This window comes from Hyaena hyaena, unplaced genomic scaffold, assembly GCF_003009895.1.
Source record: "Hyaena hyaena isolate Hyena2069 unplaced genomic scaffold, ASM300989v1 scaffold_134, whole genome shotgun sequence".
NCBI classification, from domain to species: domain Eukaryota; kingdom Metazoa; phylum Chordata; class Mammalia; order Carnivora; family Hyaenidae; genus Hyaena; species Hyaena hyaena.
Genome location: NW_024080766.1, coordinates 3218692 through 3237117, shown reverse-complemented (window position 1 = coordinate 3237117; position 18426 = coordinate 3218692).

Here is an 18426-nt window from a genome sequence, read left to right as displayed (position 1 = left end):
GTCATGCTCTTGTGCAATCCCTTCCCCCTAAATGTGCAAAGGTCTTAGTGATTCACTTCTTATGAATTTATATAACAGAATTGATGGATGTCACCTCTGAGATTGAACACAAAAAGCCAATGGCTTCTATCTTGGGTCTTCTTTGGAACTCTGTCTTGTACCACCTGCCACTGTACCCTAAGAACATTCAACGTTACTGTTGGGGGACTGGACGGTACATTACCCAGTACCAAGGAAGCCCCGGCTGCTGTCCAAATAACAGCTGGACTGGGTCCTCACCTGGGACCCCGAACCAAGGATCCCAATAAGCTATACCCTCTGTCCAGACACATAAAAATTGTCAGATAGTAAATCCTTGGTGTCTGGGGGACAACGCACATCGGGGTAACTGGTCACACAGCACTAATTAACTAATAAACATGTTTTCTCTAGAAAATTACAGACCTGTGTATTGAACAACCATTTTTCCTCTGTAGGCTGTTCTCCATTATGTTCTCATTTTAGAATGAAGTCTAGATTTCAATACATACCATGCTGAATGACAAGATCGAAAATGTCCATTCTTGAGGAATCAGGTCTCAGAAGACTGATATAAAATAAAGTTTAAATATTGACCTTGACTTGATAAAACTGATATCACTTATTGTGGCTTATAAAACATTACTGTTAATCTCATGAGGATATTTTAAAGCATCCCGATGGTGGTCTATCATATCATCATTCTTTCATTTATTTAACAGATATTTGCGGAACATCCCACTAGCTGTTAGGCACTATAGCAGTAGAGATCATTAGGACCCAGAATCTACTCTCAAGGAGATCAGAGTTCACCCTATACTTTTCCATTTTCAAGCTGTTCCAACAGAACAGGAAAATCTTTCGATAAGTCTAATGGGAAATTTAAGGGAAGGATTAGCGCCTTAAATTATGAAACTATCTAGACTAACCAATGGCAACAGCTCAGACACAAACATCGTTGAATGAGTCCTCTTCTTTTAGCCAAAGGGAGGTTTATATATAAGGTACAGACAACTCAAAATGGCTACATGAGATCAAGAACTGTTTGAAAAGAGAAAAGCCAAGAGAGGAAAAAAAGGAATGTATTGTAAGAACCCTGAACAGTATCTGATGATTCTTGGAACAGCCCTTGAGATGTCAAAGATGATAATACAGTAACAACATTTGGGAAGTATTTCTAGTCTTACACTTAGCCTTTTGGCAGGAATTTATTAAGACAGAATAAGCCTGTGACTTTTCAATTCCGAGTACAATTTGTTTCTCTAATACATCCGCAGGAGTAATGTTTGATGGAATTTTTCCTTCGCCGGCCCCTCCAGTGTGGATGATGATATGCTATAATAGGTTCTCACAGGCCATACCTCAGCAATATAAAACACAACACATGTACATCTGTGGCCCAGTGTCAGTGCCTTAAATGTACATCAGAAATGCATTAAATCTTCTGATTGCTATTCTGTTTGTACAGCTTGTTGCTTCACATTTTCCCCTGTAATGTACTCTGTTGATTACCTGGAATTATCAGTGTATCTTTGGCAGAACAAGCACACCTTATTCAGAAAAACAGGCATAGAGACCTGGGTTGAGCCCTTTTGGTGTGGAGAAAAAACAACAGAAATATTCCTGGGAACTTAACGCAGGTAACTACGTGCTTGCTTACAATCCTGCCTCAAAGGCGTTTTGACTTCCAGGTAATCTGGTCAGTATAATCCTCACAGAATGCTTGCAAGATTCTCCCCCTGTGATGCAGTGCACGAGACGAACCTACATGCCCATCTCCCTCCTGAGAGGAGAGGAAGAAGAGAAAAGGGTTCCACACAAGGCAGAACACCCTTCATTTCTTCTTGCAAGTCTTGGAAGGTGTGCAAATAGATTTCAATATGCATAATGTCAAGGATAAAAGTTGGAAATGCTTTTTAGAACCTAGCCGGCTCACATTAGCAATGGCTAGCATTTCTGAACCGTACAATTCAAACAATTACTTTTGTGTCGAATATCTTCACCCATATGAGAAAATGTGTGTTGAAATATAGACTATGCCTGTCAGTGCATATAAAAAACCATCACCTGAATTGGCATATTTTAATATTACCGTCAAAGGCCGTGTGTGTGTGTGTGTGTGTGTTTATTGTACAAAAAGCCATTCCCACTATATTCTTTAGGTTAGTTTTTGTTCTTTTTCTCTTTTGATGAGTGACAAGACTTTATAATGTTTAGAAACATAGTCAATAGTCAAAAGACAAAAAAATAAGGTAGCATTAACAAACCAGGAAGGTAACCTAAAATATTCATTGCCATTTTTTGCTGTTTATAAGAACAACAAAAAGGAAAAAGGCAGGATTCCTCTTACACCTGGGCTTTAAGTGGAGTTTGTGATTTTCAAATGCTTTTGACATTATTATTATTGCCCTAATACTGAAGGTTTTAGAGAACGAATGATTCACAAAAGTAGCTATTATTTACTGAGTGGCTCTGATGTTCTGGGCTCTTTTCTGGACACCGGGAGAGAGAGGGGACAGGGTGTAAGCTTTGCACTCCGAAATTAAAAAGCAAGTGGGGAAAATGGCAAATGAGCAAACCCCCAAAAAGCAGCAGTGTGTTAAGAGAGAAAAGTGAGGACCCAAGCTCATGGGAAGGTGAAAAGTGAGCCCTGAGGAGGGGGTGATGGGTGACAGTTACTCAGGAGGCTGTGGACATCGGCTGGGGGAGGTCTCCTTGGGAATCACGCATTTATCTGTAAATAGGGAGCTAGGCGATGAAGATCCAGGGTCTTTTCAAACTTACTGCCTTACGCACACACCTGCACACTCATATACGTGCACGCATACAGTAACTGTTTCCTGTTCTGTGATCACGCTTACAATGATTTTATTGATATGCACACCTGTTCCCACTATTTCCAACTGAGTAAAAAAGGTTGTACACTTGAATTTTCCATCCAATTCAAATATAAAACTATTAATTAACATTTAATATTGCTCTATGCCTTTCTATCATAGAAAGAGCCGAAAAATAACATCATCGGTTATCTTTTTTCCTTTTCTTTATTTTAATTTTTTAACAGTTTGGTTCCATATGAGTTATTTCCATGTAAAGAAGACTCTGTTTTTAATGACAAGGAATGATGAATATAGAACTCCTGGTCAAATATTAAATCATATTAATATAATCTGTTCCGAGAATGTGTTAATACCAGGAAATTTTGGCTAACGTTCTTAAGAAAATAGTAAGAACCTACAGGAGGCATTGGGGATACTGTTTTTGCATTGAGTAAGTGTCCATCTGTATACAGTGATCATTAAAGTACAATACTCAAATTCAATAGTTTATTATCACATCAGAAGGAGTATGTTTTCCCCAATTATAAGCAAGAAATGGAACTTGGGACACCTGGGTGGCTCAGTTGGTTAAACGTCCGATTTTGGCTCAGGTCATGATCTCACAGTTCTTGAGCTCAAGCCCCACATCGGGCTCTGTGCTGTCAGCTCCAACGGAGCATGGAGCCTGCCTCACATTCTGTGTCTCCCTCTTTCTCTGTCCCTCCCTTGTTCATGCTCTCTCTCTCTTTCAAAAATAAACATTAAAAAAGAAGAAGAAATGGAACTAGCCACCTATAGTATTTACACTCAAGTAAAGTGGACTGGTTACATTCTTGAGGTTTGTGACCTAACAGGAAGCACAGGATCTTCTTAACTAATCCCCTCCCCCCAGAGACTGACTTTGCTTTACTTTCTGTTCTGCGAGCTCAAATGCTGAAATAGCAACATCCCAAGCCCGGACCCTCAAATACTACTTATTAGTAAAATCACTAATACTGCTTATAGATGAAATCTGCAGGAAGACATTTTTAATTTATGAAATAATATTTGCCTTTAAGAAAACATTTCATAGTAACAAGACAATTCTAAAATACCCTGATCATATGCACTTAGCAAAGGACATTTTTCTATTAAGTTTTCTGATAGAATTTTAGATTAATCTAAAGCCTTGTTTCTTTATCTACAATACACTAAAAGTGCCATTTGCTCTATATTTAGGCAATTGATCTCATGGTCATGGATTTAACATGATAAAATTATCGCTTTCCATTAGGCTAAACACCTGTTCCGGCTAATCAATCAAAGGGTGTTTCATCACTATGAATAGTATGTTGGGAAAAGTTTGGAATAGTATGGAAAATCAGATATACACGTCATACATAATTTTAAATGTGATTACAGATCAGGAAGCTGAGTTACCATGCATGCCTACATTTGTGAGTATGAGAGAGAGACAGAAACTGAATTGTATCCACTGAACTGAAATGATCTGATCTTATAAAAGTCTCTCCCAGATACTTTGTTCTCTGTTGAACTCTTTGACTGCTAATCTTTTTTTTTCTTTTTAACATAAATCACCATCTGTTGAACAATGTTCTAATCTAGTTGTAGCCTGAGGTTAAACTATCTCAAGTACATCAAAATTAAGCACGAAGTAGAAGAAAACAATATGACAATGTTTGCATTACTTTCTGGGAGAGGCGGTGTGGGGGTAGGGGAGAAGCAGAGGGCGGCAAGTGCCGGATGCTTTCTCTGAATCTTTTAGGACAGGTGACTGGGGAAAATGATATGGACAACATCAAGATTCTCAAAGTACAATGAGGGACCCACTTACATCTAACACTTGCATGCATTTGCTGACAGACTGTGTCATAATATTGCATTCAGAAGGCAGAGATCTTCTTTCTTTCATTGTCTATAACTAAAACTCAAACTCCCTGGAAAAGGCCATGTCCATACGGAGCCGGGCTTCTACATCCAACAGATATTTCAATGCTTGTTTTCTTGAAAGTAGCAAAAACATTGTCCAAAGCAAAAGAGCATTAATTTTGGAGGTGTAGGAAATCGCGTAATTCAGTGGCCCAGTCTCCTTGGCCCAAGTAATTCAAGGTCCCTGGGAACAGAGCCTGGGGCGGAAGGTCAGGAGTTACTGAAGTGTTCGCACAGACAATGACTCCGTTTAAAAGCTGCTTCACTGGCAGTAGCACTGCTAGAAATTCACCCAAGGGACACAGGAGTGCTGATGCCTAGGGGCACATGTACCCCAATGTTCATAACAGCACTCTCAACAACAGCCAAATCATGGAAAGAGCCTAAGTGTCCATCAACTGACAAATGGATCAAGAAGATGTGGTTTATCTATACCATGGAATACTACATGGCAATGAGAAACAATGAAATCTGGCCTGTGTAGCAACATGGGTGGACCTTGAGGCTGTTATGCTGAGCGAAATAAGTCAGACAGAGAAGGACAGTTACCATATGTTTGCACGTATGGGAGGATTAGGAGGAACTTAACAGAGGACCGTGGGGGAGAAGAAGGGGGGAATAGAAGGGGAGAGGAAGGGAGACAAACCGTGAGAGACTCTTGAATGCTGAGAACAAACTGAGGGCTGATGGGGGTGGTGGGGCGGGGAAGTGGGGTGATGGGCACGGAGGAGGGCACTTGTGGGGTGAGCACTGGGTGTTATATGGAAGCCAACTTGACAAAAAACTATGAAAGAAAAAAAGAGAGACTTCACAGACACACACACACAAAATAAATAAAAGCTGCTTCACTCAGTTTTAGCCATTAACTAACTGGACAACCGTCTTTCACATGGCAGCAAGACAGGACAAGCATTTCACCTGTGCCAGCTCCAACAGCCTGAGTCTAAAGCTACTGGAACATGATACTTGGTCAAAACTCTAATCAAGAGCATGTTTAGGATTTGTTTACAGTCATATATGGGTTTTTTTTTTAATAAACATTTCTCATCTTGTAATGTGTTGGGACATTATTATAAGTTCATCAAAATCTTTTGTATGTATGTGTGTATGTATTTTAGGTGGGTCGTTAATTTGTTTAGGGCAAACAGTCAAATTCTGATATGGAATCTAAACATAATACTTTTTTAAAATTCAAGTTAGTTTACATCTAGTGTAGTCTTGGCTTCAGGAGTAGAACCCAGTGATTCATCTCTTCCATATAATACCCTCCGTAATGTGCCTCACCCTTCTAGACCATCCCCGCACCCCCATCCCTCCAGCAACCCTCAGTTCCTTCTCTGTATTTAAGAGCTTTTAATGATTTGTGTTCCTCTCTGTTATTATCTTATTTTTCCTTCCTTTCTCCTATGTTCATTGAGTTTAAAATTGGGATTATTTAGGGCACTGGGGGGCTCAGTTGGTTAAGCTTCTGACTTTGGCTCGAGTAACGATCTCACGATTTGTGAGTTCGAGCCCCAAGTCAAGCTCTGTGCTGACAGCTCCGAGCCTGGAGCCTGTTTGGGATTCTGTGTCTCCCTCTCTCACTCCCCCTCAGCCCTCATGCTCTGTCTCTCTCTCCTCCAAAAATAAATAAAACCATTATTTTTTTTAAAAATTGAGATCATTTACAGGATGGGATTTTAATAAGTTCTTTAAATTCTACATAATGATGGCTTTATCAGTTCTAATGTTAATATGAAATAATAAGGAGGAGCCGGGGGAGGAGGAAGAAAAATATCTAGCAGAATCTCTGAGAAATTGCAAGGTCTTTGGGATTCGAAATCTGAATCATTACATTTTCTGTTCTCAGCTCTGCCACCTTGGACAAGACAATCAATGTTTTGCAGCTACAGATTCATCACCTTTAAAAATGGAGGAGGGACGCCTGGGTGGCTTAGTCGGTTAAGCGTCTGACTTTTTCTTAGGTCATGATCTCGCGGTTTGTGGGTTCGAGCCCTGTTTCGGGCTCTGTGCTGACTGCCAGCTCAGAGCCTGGAGCCTGTTTCAGAGTCTGTGTCTCCTTCTCTCTCTGACCCTCCCCTGCTCACGCTGTCTCTCTCTCTCTCTCCGAGAAATAAATAAAAAAATTAAAAAATAAAATAAAATAAAATAAAAATGGAGGAAATAATAACCTCCTTGCTCCCCTCACAACCTATTAGCCTAAATCAAGTGCTTGGAAGAGTTTGGGAGACTCTTTAGGTACGGGCATTTAGTAATCTGGTTGTGAACATAATGAATATAATAAACATAGTGACAGTAAATAGGAAATAAAGAATGCCAGGGTAACAAGGTGAAGAATACAAAAAATAAGCAAGGATGTAGTATGGTTCTTGCCCTATCTTTGTCATTGAAATAATAATGCAGGTGTGTGAAAAAGGCAGCTTTCTCCAACAGCTGGTAACGGGCTGGCCTGTTGCTGCTGCCGACATGTCCAAGTATTCACAAAGAAGGGTACGTGTCACAGGAAATTAGGTGTGTGCAGTATTTTAATGTTCAAGAATTTGCAAGCCATAGACCTCGGCGCTGTTACTAACATCAAACATGGAGACACTTGAAAGGGTCTGTTCTGAATATGGAATTGAATTTCCATAGTTTCCTTCAGAGACGTCATTTCTTTCTTTTGGTGACTTTTTATCGTCTTCCATAAAATTTTGTCTTTTTTCAAGATGATACATTTTGAGAGAAGTATCATTACCAACAACACTATCTCTGTGTTTTAAAGTTTTTGCAATTTGCAAATAGTGACTTTTGGGTGAGGGCAAACTTATCTGCTTATTAAATGTGTAAATATTTGGGCAAGCCTCCCTCTCAAATGCTTCTTCTCATGTGTTTGCATTGCCATCGCATGGCTCTGTTCCTTCCCCCTTCAAGGAAACACATAAGATAATGCCAACCCTTTATTTTCAAGCATCCATTAGTGTGCGTGCATATATTTGTGAGTTCTTGCATGATCCTTTTTAAATAGGTACCTTTAATAATCGATCAGCTGGAGACAGTGTGGCCCCAGAAGTCTGGTGTTGCTCCTTCTAATGCCATAAGGCTGAAATCGGGCTTGTGTGTTCCTTGCTTCTACCAGGTGGGACTTTAGCCAGGATGACCATTTATGTTGGTCAACTCTGGCCTCCTCACATCCTTTACTTGAAAACATCTGAAGGGATGTTTAATTTGGGTCCACAGCCCAAGCGTGACTCCTCTGTGTAATTTAAGGAAGGAAATTAATGGATATGAATAGGCAAGTGGTTTCAAGCTTGTTTATTTTGACTCTCAGAGGCCATCAGATGCCCAGCAAGTTCTGTTCTCCTGCAGGAGCAAAGACATTGTAGCTGTCAAGTCAAATATTGGAGAAGAGTTTCTGTCCTTCTCAGCCTTACTAAGAGCATTCAGGCTCCTGATGTAGCCTTAGAGCAATTGAGGCAATGGTCAGAAATCAGCGGGAGCTAAGAGCATGTTCAAAATTGTGTTTCCTGAGCCCATGCTTGGTGCTGGGTGCTCACACATTAAATACATCGTATCACTTAATGTAGAGAAATAAGTAGCTTCATGGAATCAGTCTGGAGAAAGGACCAGGATGCCCTTCCACCATCACAGCTTCATTTATAAGAAGAAAATAAGCAAAAGGCAGGGTGACTCATGGGTATCTGTGCATCCACCACACCCACCCTGGGGGACAGGGGTGATTTAGGAAGATGAGGTACTTCCGTTAAATAGAGGGGCTAGAAGTAGGTGGATAATGTTGTGATTTTCCAGCTGGACCCTTTCTACGGGTCCTGTATGCCTCTGTGCAGACTTAGAGAAGATCAGCACTTTCCTCAAAACATCTTTCTCATGGTGTCTACATCTGTATCAGCGTAGACATAACTTTCAGCATCTACATCTGCATCTACATCTCATCTCTCTCTCTCTGTCAATACCAATATTGACACAGATATTGCCATTTGTCTGTCATTTATGTCGACATCAGCATCAGCATCTGACACTGACATCTACACCTACTTCTTTTTTTTTTTTTTTACAAATAGTTTATTGTCAAATTAGTTTCCACATAACACTCAGTGCTCATCCCCACAAGTGTCCTCCTCCATGCCCCTTCCCCCCTCCCCCCCACATCCATCAGTCTTCAGTTTTTGTCAGCATTCAAGAGTCTCTCATGGTTTGCCTCTCTCCCTTTCCCCCACCATTTCCCCCCTTCTTCTCCCCCTTGTTCCTCCGTCAAGTTCCTCCTAATCCTCCTATACGTGCAAACATATGATATTTGTCCTTCTCTGCCTGACTTATTTTGCTCAGCATAACACCCTCAAGGTCCATCCATGTTGCTACACAGGCCAGATTTCATTGTTTCTCATTGCCATGTAGTATTCCATGGTATAGATAAACCACATCTTCTTGATCCATTCATCTGTTGATGGACACTTAGGCTCCTTCCATGTTTTAGCTATTGTGGAGAGTGCTGCTATGAACATTGGGGTACATGTGCCCCTATGCATCAGCCTTTCTGTATCCCTTGGGTAAATTCCTAGCAGTGCTATTGCTGGGTCATAAGGGAGTTCTATTGTTAGTTTCCTGAGGAACCTCCACACTGTTTTCCAGAGGGGCTGTACCAGTTTACATTCCCACCAACAGTGTAGGAGGGTGCCCGTTTCTCCACATCCTCGCCAGCATCTAGAGTTCTCTGATTTGCTCATTTTAGCCACTCTGACTGGCGTGAGGTGGTATCTCAGTGTGGTTTTGATTTGTATTTCCCTGATGAGGAGGGATGCTGAGCATCGTTTCATGTGTCTGTTGGCCATCTGGATGTCCTCTTTGGAGAAGTGTCTGTTCATATCTTCTGCCTATTTCTTCACTGGGTTGTTTGTTTTTTGGGCGTGGAGTTTGGTGAGTTTCTTATAGATTCTGGATATTAACCCTTTATCGATATGTCATTTGCAACTATCTTTTCCCATTCCGTTGGTTGCCTATTAGTTTTCTGGGTTGTTTCCTTGGCTGTGCAGAAGCTTTTAATCTTGATGGGGTCCCAATCATTTATTTTTGCTCTTGATTCCCTTGCTTTTGGGGATGTGTCAAGTAAGAAGTTGCTGCTGTGGAGGTCAAGGAGGTTGTTTCCTGCTTTCTCCTCTAGGGTGTTGATAGTTTCCTGTCTCACGTTCAGGTCCTTTATCCATTTTGAGTTGATTTTTGTGCATGGTGTGAGAAAATGATCTAGTTTCATTCTTCTGCATGTTGCTGTCCAATTCTCCCAACACCATCTGTTAAAGAGGCTGCCTTATTTCCATTGGATATTCTTTCCTGCTTTGTCAAAAATCAGTTGGCTGTATACTCTTGGGTCCACTTCTGAGTTCTCAATTCTGTTCCATTGGTCTATGTGTCTGTTTTTGTGCCAATACCATACTGTCTTGATGATGACAGCTTTGTAGTAGAGGCTAAAGTCTGGGATGGTGATCCCTCCCATTTTGGTTTTATTCTTCAGTATTACTTTGGCTATTCGGGGTCTTTTGTGGTTCCATACAAATTTTTGGATAGTTTGTTCTAGTTTTGAGAAGTATGCTGGTGCAATTTTGATTGGAATTGCATTGAATGCATCTACAACTACTCTTGTATGTAATCTAAGTTGATGGATATTTGCATCAATGTCAATGTCAACATACATGGTAGCTTCTGTACTCATGTCTGTATCTAATCAATGACTCTGTGTCTTTCTGTATAGATATGGGTATTAATATCTGCATACATATGCACCCACATCTAATAGAAGTCTACAGTCGGTATCTCTACATTAATACCAGCAGCAACATCAACAGTCATTTCTACATCCAATGAGCATCTCTACCAACATTAATATCATCACGTGCATCTGCCTATATGTGTAATCTGTGTCATTGTCTATATCTGCAGTTACATATATGTATAAGTAACTATAGTTCTTGGCATCAGCAGCAACATCTATATCCACCTTAATTCTGTATCTTTATGAATGTGTGTCTCTCTAGAGATATGGCATCAGCATCGACAACTATATTACTATCTACATCTCTACCCGTCTTTATTTTCTAATATCTGATCTATGTCCGTGACTATGTGTATGCTTGTGAAAATGTCAACACGGACACGTGTCCACATCAATCTCTGTATCTCATCTATTTCTATGTCCATGGCTATTTCTATATCGACATCTCTATAACAACGTTGTATGTCTACATCAGCATCACATCAGTGTTTATGTCTTTGTCCCTATCTATGTATCTATATAACATCAGTGTCAGCCTCAGCAATGACACAGACATCTGCATCGACATTTGTATCTAACTTATGTGTATATTTATAATCATGTTGCCATTTTCACATATATATTTACCTCTACAAGTACATGTAAATCCACACCTACATCTACATATACATCTCTGTCATATGTTGATTTTGATATTTATAGCTAATCTATATCTCTCTATCTCCAATCTATGTATTTTTATCTGTTTCTACATCTCTGTGGCACTTACATTAGCATCAGCATCTACATCTGTGTCTCCTTCTATGTGTATGCAATCTGTGTAGCCACACATATGTACACACGTATAATGTACATCCAACTCTTGACTACATCAATTTCAATGATATCTGTATTGTTTACCTCTGTAGGTCTAGATAATCATATGCATACGTGTAGTACCATGTAAGACATAGTCATATGACTTCCGTATACCTTTCTGGCATCGCTCCCACCCGCTCTCCATGCCATGCTAGCTTGCTCTGTGCTTCGGCATGCTGAGAATCTTGGACTTCACCGAGTACTTCCTTTCCTCTACAGCTACTCATGAGTCCAGGCCAGAGAAAAAACCAACAGTGATTTGGAGTGACATCGGATAGCAAGGTTGGGGTACCCTTCTTTGTGATGGTTCCATGGGTAGATCTGTCCCCAAGTGCAGGCTACGGGGTGGATAGTTGGCCCATTACACATCATCCTATATCTGGTTTCTTGTAACTGCTCTTCTGGTGGTTCTTCAGTACTTGCAGATGGGAATTTAGCCCAGCTGTCCCCAGCTCTAGGCTCTGTGTCATCTCTGCAATTTCCTGAAATCTACCCACTCCCTTGTAAATACCCTTAATTAAAATTTTCCCAGTTGTCTCATTCTGAGTGTGCCTTCAGTTTCCAGGGAGTGGGGAGACTCTGAGTAATACAATGGCCCTTGAGGTTAGTCACACTAATCCCCAGAATCTTTGATATTAGTGTTTTATCTCAGGTAGATATTAATCTCAACTTGACTTTGAGTAAATAACATAATCACTTCAATTTAATCTGAAGTTCACTCACTTATTCATTCATTTACTTGTTCTGTCAACAGTGTTGACTGAGTTTCAGGCACTGTTCTCAAAAAGAACCCAACAGACCCAAATTCTGCTTTCATGGGGCACATGTCCTTGTGGAATAAACACGTGAAAACAGATTAAAACAGAAGTATCTGTCAGGTGGTGAGAAGTACTTTGGCAAATATACCACAGTGTGAAGAAAACAAGGGAGTGAAAATTTGGGCTGGTTACCATTCTGGCTAGAGAGGTCAGGGAATATCTCTCTGATGATACTGAGACAGTGAGGATAATGCTTGCTTTAACTTGAAGAAAGGGTGTCCATGGAGAGGATACAAGGACAGAGAACCATAGGTAGGGGTTGACTCACTCATGTCTACACACATGAGAGTCAGCGAGGGGAGACAGAGAGCAGTGGGGACAGTGGACCAGTGCCCGGTCATGTCAAGGGAGGACACCACAATGGCTTGGCTTTCCCTTGGGGCAACATAGGCAGCTAGTGTGGGCTTATACGGGGAATGGAATCATGTAAGTTTCCTTTTGCAAAGGTCACTCCAGCTGCTATGTGAAAAACAGATTGTAGAAGAATGAAGAGGAGGATGGAAACAGAGAAGCCACTTGGGTCCTATTGCCAGTGTGATTGTGCTATTGCTGTATAGATGCTACTGAAACCTCTTCCTCTTTCTGTGCACACAGCCTCAGTTCATCTCCCAGCTACTATGTATCATAAGGGTTGGAGGGGCACGTGGCTTGTGCCCACACTAGTGTGAATATAAATGTCATGTGGAGTCTGGTCCAAGGAGGTTAGGAGAGAAGTCTTTTTTTGCTTCCTCTATTTCTTATCTCTTTCCTATTGTTTCCATGTTTATGCCTAGGAAAATATTGGGACACACATCTCAAGTATTGGAGGCTATGTCGGATCACATGACTGTGGAGGAACACATTCTGCCCTCCCAACTCCACCCTCATTGACCCTCATGAACCTGTGACATGAAAAATAAGCTTCCCTTATGGGAAGCTAGTAATAAGGGAGGTTTGCTTCTTACAGAATCCAGCATCACTGACTCTGGCTAATAATGAAATTGGCACCTTGACACAGAATGCTAATGGAACATGAAACTCATGGATTTGGCTTAGCAGTCGGGCTCCAGACACTGACCGAGCACCTATGTGAGGTTGAAAGATGCTGGTCCATGTCACGCAGAAGCAAGTCATGAGGTAAATGAGTCAGCAGCTCTGGGGAGTGCCTGAAATCAAAGTGTGAGTGTGACCTTGACCAGCTTTCAAGAGTAAATGGAAGAAAGCGTAAACAAATACGGGACCTTAATGGGTTAGAAGAGCCAAGTCTTTCTATCTCTTAAACAGTTGGAAAATGGTTAAAAAGCCCATGTAGACCCAACATAAGCTGAAGAGGACATTTAAGTGTGGCTTCCGGAAAAAACCATGTAGTTTGAGGCATGACCACCAGGTTGGGAAGGAGGCACAGGTATAAGGAAGTGAAGAACTGGAACTGATTTGGGGACTTTGTCCAGAAAGAACTTTGGGGTAGAATTACATAAAAACATGTAAGTGACCGGAAGCGAGCAATCAACAGTATACTCTGTTGCATGGGGACAAATTTTTGGGGAAGTTCATTCCCAACAAAAGAAATCGGGCACCACTGCTCAGCTTTCCTGCTCTATGGTTTTCCTTTTCCTCTCTTACACCTGTCTGATGCTCTTTTCCCTCAAAAAACAATCAACAACAACAACAACAAACAGAGGTATGTCTTGATGGACACAATAGAAACTTTCAATCCTTTACAGTTTTCTTCATTAACCTCCACATAGAATTCTTCAGAATTATAAGTTTAAAAATTAGGCCATAAGAACTTCCAGATATTCACCAGAGAGGGTTTGACATAATTAATTAAAGATCTCCTTTTGCCATAATTGGACTCTAAACACAGAAGCAGCCTCTTTCCATATCTCCTGTAACATTTCACACTTAACCTTCCCAGTCCTAAAGTACTTATTTAGGAAACCGGGGATGGTGATACTTGTTACATCACCTTGTATTGGTGAGTGGGTGCGATGTCACAGTAAAGTGCCCAGAGACACTCCATCCACTCTGGAGTGGTGTCATCTTCCCTTGTTTCTTTATAAAATCAGGGTGTTATTGAAACGTACTTGACATGCATGTGCAAGGTGACGAGTGTGGACGCATGTGTACCGCTGTGAAATGTCATCACAATCAGGAACATGAACGTTTCCATCACCAACAAAAAATTCCTCATGCCTCTATCTCATTTCTTCCTCCACCCCTCCTTGCCCTACACCCTCCCCCAAAAACCAGTAAACGGGGGTTCTCCTCTGTCCCTTTAGATTCATTTGTGCCTCTTAGAGTTTAATGTAGATGCACACATATTGCATTTACAATTATTTCTCTAGCTTATATGACTCAACGTTTTGTTTGTTTGTTTTGAGATCCATTCATGCTGTAACATGTATGAGTGATCATTGTGCTGGCACTAAGTAGCATTGCATTATTCCGGAAGGCCAGAGAGTGTTTATCCATTCATCTATTGCTATACATTGAGCTGGTTCCACTTTGGGGTTATTAAATGAAAGCTGCTTTGAACATTCATGTAGAAGTCACTGTGAGGATATATGCATTTTGTTGTTGTTGTTGTAGATAAACCCCAAGGAAGCAGTTAACCTCTCTCTGTTAGGTGTACGGTTAACATTTTAGCAAACTGCCGAACTGTTTTCCCAAAGTCAGTGTACATTTTACACTCTTACCAGAAGCGCATGGAAGTTCCAATTCTTCCATCTACCCAACTGAAACTTGGTATCATTAGAGTTTTTACTTTTAGCCACTCTAATGTGTATGTAATGGTCTCACTGTGGTTTTAATTTGCATTAATATATTAATCAGGCTGAGCGTGTTTTCATGTCCTTACTTTCTATCCATATATATTCTTTGATGAAATGCTCAAATCATTTACCCATCTTAAACTGAGTCCATTTTTTTTCAAGGTTGATTTTGAGTTATTTACAGATTGTGGATACAAATTCTTTATCAGATAAATGATTTGCAAAGAGTGTCTCCAGGTATGCGCTGTGTCTTTCATTCTCTTAATTGTATTTTCCTACGAGCCAACAGTTTTAGTTTTTATGAAATCCAGTTCATTGATGTGTTCTTTCATGGATTATGTTTTTGGTGTTGAAAATAGGAATCTTTGCCAAGCCCAGGTCACAGAGGTTTCTGTCCTGTGTTTACTTCTGGAAGGCTTAGAGTCTCAGATTTTGCACACAGGTCTGTGATCCATTTTCACTTGGGTTTTCTATGTGGTGCTTGATGCGAATTGCACTTAATTTGCGTGTGTGTGTGTGTGTGTGTGTGTGTGTGTATAGAGCCAACTGTTCCATGTTTGTTAAAGCTTTACTTTTCCAGTGAATTATCTTTGCCCTTATGCTGATTATCAATGAGCTGTGTATATTTTGGTTCCATTTATGGATTTTCTATTATGTCCCCTTGATCTCTTTGTCTACTTTATGCCAATATCATATTTTGATTAATATGCCTTTATAATGAATTCTGAAATTAGGTAGTATGATGCTTTAATGTTTTTTTTTTTTCACTCTTGCTGTGACTAAGTATTTGGCATTTCCATGTAAATTTCAGAATCAGTTTGGCAATTTTTACCCAAAAAATGCAGATTTTACTAACTGTAAGGTTAATTTGTGGGAAATTTATGTCCTAGAAATATCACATCTCCCCCATGTGTTTGGTCCTCTTTAATCATGCTCAGCTCTTTTCTTTTCTGTAATTTTTAGCACACAGGCCTTGCAGATATATCTCTAAATATTCCATATATATTGCTGATTTGTACGTGGTATTGCTCATTTGAATTTGTGACTGCTGCTGGCACAAAGAAATGAATCTGATTTTTTGTACATTGATCTTATATTCTGTATCTCTTCTAAACTCACTGATTATTCTTAGTAGCTCTTTTTAAATTTTCATTACTGTTTACATAAGCACATTGTTTATACGTAAACAGGATTTTACTTTATTCCAAACCTAGTGTTTGTACTTTTTTACTCCTGTTTCATTGCATTGGCTGCAGCCTCCAGTATAGTATTGAATGAAAGTGATGATGACACACTTGCCATTATTTTGGATTTATTTTTATATGATTCCATATTCTCTCTTTTGTAGTTTATTAACTATAACTCATTGGCTTTTTATTTTATGGTTACATTAACTCAAGACCATTTAGCATCTAGCGATATAACAGCACATCACAAGTAGAGTAAGGCTCTTACACTAGTATGTTCACTCTCTCCCCCCCTCCCCGACCTTCCTGCTACTGGTAGCGTGATTACCTTTCCCTGTTACAGACACTAGTTTGCATTATTAGAATTTTTGTTTACTCCTGTAACTATTTCTGTGGATCTTCATTCATTGTTTTGATTCATAATTGCAACTGGTTTTCTTTTCTTCTGCCTGGAGAGCATTGTCCACCATATTTTTTGCCATGCCGGTGTGTTGTTGATGAATTCGTTAAGTGTTTGAATATTTGAAAACATTTTTCAGGCCTATTTTCTTCTGGTCAAAACTTCCAAGTTTATGTATTTTTTTTCTTTCCTTTTGTCTTTGTTCTTTTTCTATCAGTAAAATAAAAATGTGGCTCTGTTGTCTTCTCATTTACACTGTTTCTAATGAGAAAACTACTGTCATCCTTACTTTTATTTCTTTCTGTATAACGTGACTTTTCTCTGGCTGGCCTTAAGGTGTCATGTGATCAATGGTTTTGAGCAATTTGAAAACAATGAACCTTCGTATACGTTTCTTCATGTTTCTTGCACAAGGGATTTGTTGACCTGTTGGACCCTTAGGTTTATTGTTTTCACATAGTGTTAAAGCTTTCAGCCATTATTATTTCACATAATTTTCCTTCACTCATATAAATCACATATATTAGAGGCTACTAAGACTCATGGTCCACTAATATTACTCATTTTAAATTCTTCAGTTCATTCCTCTCTTCAATTCTGAGAGTTTTTGTCACATCTTCAAGTATTCAACTCTTATTCTGCAATATCAAATCTGTCATTAATCTAATCCAGTATATATTTTATCTCACACATTTTAGTTTTCATCCCCAAACATCAGTGTTGATCTTTTGTTGGATCCACCCTGTCGCTACTTAACGTTTAAATGCACGGGATGCAGTTACAATGTTTAATGTTTTAATGTCCTCGTCTGAAAATCGTAAATCCTCTGCTACGTCAATTTTATGTGATTTTTTAACTTACTGGTTTTTATCTTCATAATGGCTCACATTTTCCTGGTAGACTGCATGCCTGGTAATCTTTGATTGGATGCCAGGCATTGTTGGATGCTCGCTTCATTTTGTATTTTTATAAATGTGTTGAGATTTATTCTCAGGCACTTTACTTGGTAAGAGTTTGGTCTTTTGGCATCTTTCTTTTAAGACTTGCTAGGTGGAACTGGGGCAGTGCTCAGCTTAAGGCTAATTATTCCCCTCTACGGAGGCACAACCATGTCCTCTGCTCAGTACCCCAGAAAACATGATGGTTTCCATTTGGTTGATGGCAATAGGCACTCTCCCTGGCCCTGTATGAACAAGGTCTTCTGTAATCCTCTAATCCTTTCTCTGGACACTGGTAGTTCCCTCATAGATATGAGCAGATAAATATTCAACAGAGTACTCAAGAGTAACCCTCTTCAGATCTCCAGTGTTGTCTTTTTGGGCAACTCTCTCCTGTATATACTCCAATCAGCAAAGATACCAGTTTGGTCTTATACTCTTGGCTTTGTCTCCACTCATAGGGAGCCTGCGAGACTAGGTTCTTCCTCTCTGTGACTTGCTCTGAGAATTCTCTCAAAGCTTTTTTTCTTTTAGTTTTCCATCTCTCAGAAATTATTTTTCTTCATTGTCTGATGATTAGTGTCTTAGAGACTATTATTTCTTAAATTTTGTCCTTTTGTTACTTTAGGGAGATAGATAAACACAGTCTCTATTCATCTTGGTCAGAAGCAGAAATCTCTTTTATTACCTTGCCCTTTTTTTTTTTTTAAATAGCTTTATTAAGGTGTATTTATACATTAGAAAATTCACCCACTTAAACTGTCCACATGAATGATTTTTGGTAATCTTACCAGGTTGTGCTATCATCACCATAAATCAGTTGTGAACATACAATCCCCCCATAAGACTCCACATCCCTATTTACAGTGAATCGCTATTTCCACCAGAACCTCAGGTAACTGCTAATTTATTCTCTGTCCCTATAAATTTACCTTTTCTGAAAAT